The sequence below is a fragment of the Bacillus rossius genome, chromosome 7, assembly GCF_032445375.1.
Source record: "Bacillus rossius redtenbacheri isolate Brsri chromosome 7, Brsri_v3, whole genome shotgun sequence".
NCBI classification, from domain to species: Eukaryota; Metazoa; Arthropoda; class Insecta; order Phasmatodea; family Bacillidae; genus Bacillus; species Bacillus rossius.
The window spans coordinates 68,987,292-68,990,712 of record NC_086335.1 but is presented as its reverse complement, the minus strand read 5'-3'; positions in this window follow the sequence as shown (position 1 = coordinate 68,990,712).

Below are 3,421 nucleotides of genomic sequence, written 5' to 3'. Positions count from 1 at the left end.
TTACATCAGGAAAAAGTAATGATCGCGACTGTGACGTCGTTCAAGATGGCGGCACGACGGAGGTTGTGACGGTAGAGTGGAAGAAAGCGGCTGTGGTGTCGGGATCCAAGATGGCGGTGGAGTGGAAGAAAGTGGCTGTGATGTCGGGATCCAAGATGGCGGTAGAGCGGAAGAAAGCGGCTGTGGTGTCGGGATCCAAGATGGCGGTGGAGCGGAAGAAAGCGGCTGTGGTGTCGGGATCCAAGATGGCGGTGGAGCGGAAGAAAGCGGCTGTGGTGTCGGGATCCAAGATGGCGGTGGAGCGGAAGAAAGCGGCTGTGATGTCGGGATCCAAGATGGCGGCCCCCAGGGCTCGCCCCTGAGGCGCGGACACCGCTAGGCCGGCTAGCGGGGCTCCGTCACGCCCGGGAGGCGGGGAGACGCCCCGCCGGCTCCAGGCGTCGCGCCACTCCGCCGCTGGAGGCCGCTGCAGACATGTCCTTCCTGCCGGCCGTGTTCGGCGAGCGAGCTGCCACCTCGACGGCGCCCACCCTGGACAGGCTGGACTACCCGGTGGGGCCCGGCGGGTACCGGCCGCCTCCCAGGCTGCTGCGGCGAGGGGACCACGGGTGAGTCTCCAGCTCACGGGGACAAACCTCGCAGCTGTTGCAGTTTGGTGTCTCACGTTGCATTACTATGGCGTCTTGATACAGCATTTTGTGTTCTGCAATTTGCTACAAGTTAATACGTATTTTCAGTTCAATGTGGCGTTTCGTTTAAAGTCCATACCGGTGAAATTCTAGTATGTAACGAACGGTCTGAGCGCGGAACATACCTCGGCCAAATTTGGTGAGCCAAAAAAAGCTCTCAGCCGTCCCGCACGGTTAAGACACCGCAAGTATCAGGCAGTCATGATAAGCAAGGAGGTAGCTAAGTGCCTAATACTCTCTGTTACTTGGGAATCGCCGGCTAATGGCGGCGGTCGCTTTTCGTCGCCAGGCTTAACACGTTCGTCTGTCACCGGGTGTACATCATACTTTAACACGACAAACCCTAGGGTGCAGTGTGGCCAGGAACGTGAATCAATTTCCGGCACACCCGTCACGTGACGTGGCTCGCGGCGACACACCGCTGCCACTCCGCTCTTGTATCAGGCGAACATGTCGCGGCAGGAGGTTGGTTCGTTTCCCTCCGCGCCAGAGCGATATTCTGGCGCGTGCGCAGTAGCTGCTTACTGCTTACGTGCAAGGAACAGTTTTATTATTGTACGAATGCAATATTTATGCTGCACGTCCACCAGTAGTAAGAGGTGAAGTAGAAAGTAACCAGTCAAGTAGATTGTTAGAAGTGCAAATTGCTAACACAGAACTTCAACCCAAGGCCTTGTCACTATAATGATTGAAAGTAAGCATAAAATAATTACTTTGTTTCTACACGGTTTTAAAGATTATTTAAGGGAATTTTATTAAAAAAAATTTTTAACGACTAAATTAAAAAAAAAGTGCATTTGAATCACTAATAGATATTTGTAAGTTGTTGAAAGGTTACCTATCATCAGTTTCTTAGATGATAACCTAGTCCAGAAAGCAATGAAAATAATCTCTTCGTTAAAGTAATAAACATATTTGAATTAATGAGTGCAAATAAAAGTAAATTTATCAATTAAATTGTAGATTTCATTTCACTTCTTCTTTGTATCCATACAAAATAGTGATAATTCAATAAAAATGATTATATTTTATTCATAAAAGTATGCAATAATTTCATCAATGTTTTTTTTATGACGTAGCGTTAAACTATCGTCCGTAAACCGACTTTACAGACAACCAATTTATTTTATTGAGGACTTTACAAAATATCCTGTCTACGTTCCGCCGCTGCCTAATGATTTGCCCGGGCTTGCGACACGGAATTGAAGAGGACGTGTTAAACCAAAGTGTGGAAGAATTGGACTTGGGGTCGCACCGAAGGTGCACATATTGAACATTTGTAAGAAAAAACTAGGTTAGTTTACATTCAATTTGATGTATTATTTGTTGTAAATAGTCTAAATTAAACTTTTATAATATGCCGTTGAAACTGGGACATTAATTTATGGACAGCCTGTATTTTCCGCGTCAAATTACTGCGTTACTTTTAATAATGTTAAAAATATGTTTGATTACCGTTTTTAAACAAACGCACGTGTCAATATATATATATATATATATATATATATATATATATGATTTTGACAGTTCTCATGCACAGGAGACAAGAATCAGTTTATAATTTCTTAAGTATATGCTCTCTACGCTTATATTAAATACACGTGGCTTCACTAAGTTGGAACTCAGGTTTTGTGTCTTTTAATGATTTTATGATTATTACTTTTAATAAGTCTTTGGAAGTAAAGAATAATGCATTGCCAAGCTATAAGAGCTCAGAAGATTAAATTCTATTGGGTGGCCTTGGTAATAATAATATGATACGAAATATAATTTTTATTAAGAATATTTGCTTTATACTAACAACAGATAAGATGTATTATTTGTCTGGCACAGCAATTAGCAACAAAAAAAAATGTTTGTAATGCTTAATGAAATATTCTTAGGAATTGCAATAAAACATAAATAATTACGTGAAAATGTAAAAAAATGGCATGTCAAGCTCTTTATTATATAACTCTATATAGCATCTACATATACTACGTTCCTTTGCAAATTCAGTCTACATTCTGCTATTTGCTTAGTCAGGGTAAACTTTTTTTTACGAATTTCTTCATGGTCGCACATTATAAGTCAATTATATATGTTTTCGCAGCTGGATAATGCATACAATTAATTTGAATTCGCATTTTAAAACAAATTATTGATTATATTGGGTACGAATCAATTAACCTTAAACTCAAACTGGTGGGTTAAGTCGAGTGTGTAGCAACAAGCCTCGTGCTGGCAGCTGCCTTGCTGAAGCTGCTGTTTAGTTGCTGGCACACCACTTCACTTGCTTATAATAGATAGAATACAAAATAAGAATTGTGTTGTTAACAAAGGGGTAGAATGAAGACAGAGGGCACCATATGCAGAGTGCAGTCTCGCAGCCCCTGCGAGCGCTGTCACCCGAGACGCCGCGGTGTGTTGCGTGTTGCAGCTCGTCGGGCGGCAAGGGGAAGGGCGGCATGTCCAAGTCCGCGCTGTCGGCCATGACAGTGATGTCGTTCATGTTCTTCCTGCAGATGCTGGAGGTGAGTGCGCGTCTGGTGCGTGTATCGGCCCAAACACTCGCTTGTCTCGACACACACACACGTCTCACCCCTCTCCCGGCCTTCGCGTCAAAGTATCCGCGGTGTATCTGCTCGAAAGTCGAGAGAGTTTGTTTGACGTCAACCACGAAAGTCTGCAATCTTCTTTAAGAAATACAAATTTGTGTCTTTTTTTTTTGACGTGACGTCTAATAAATCGAT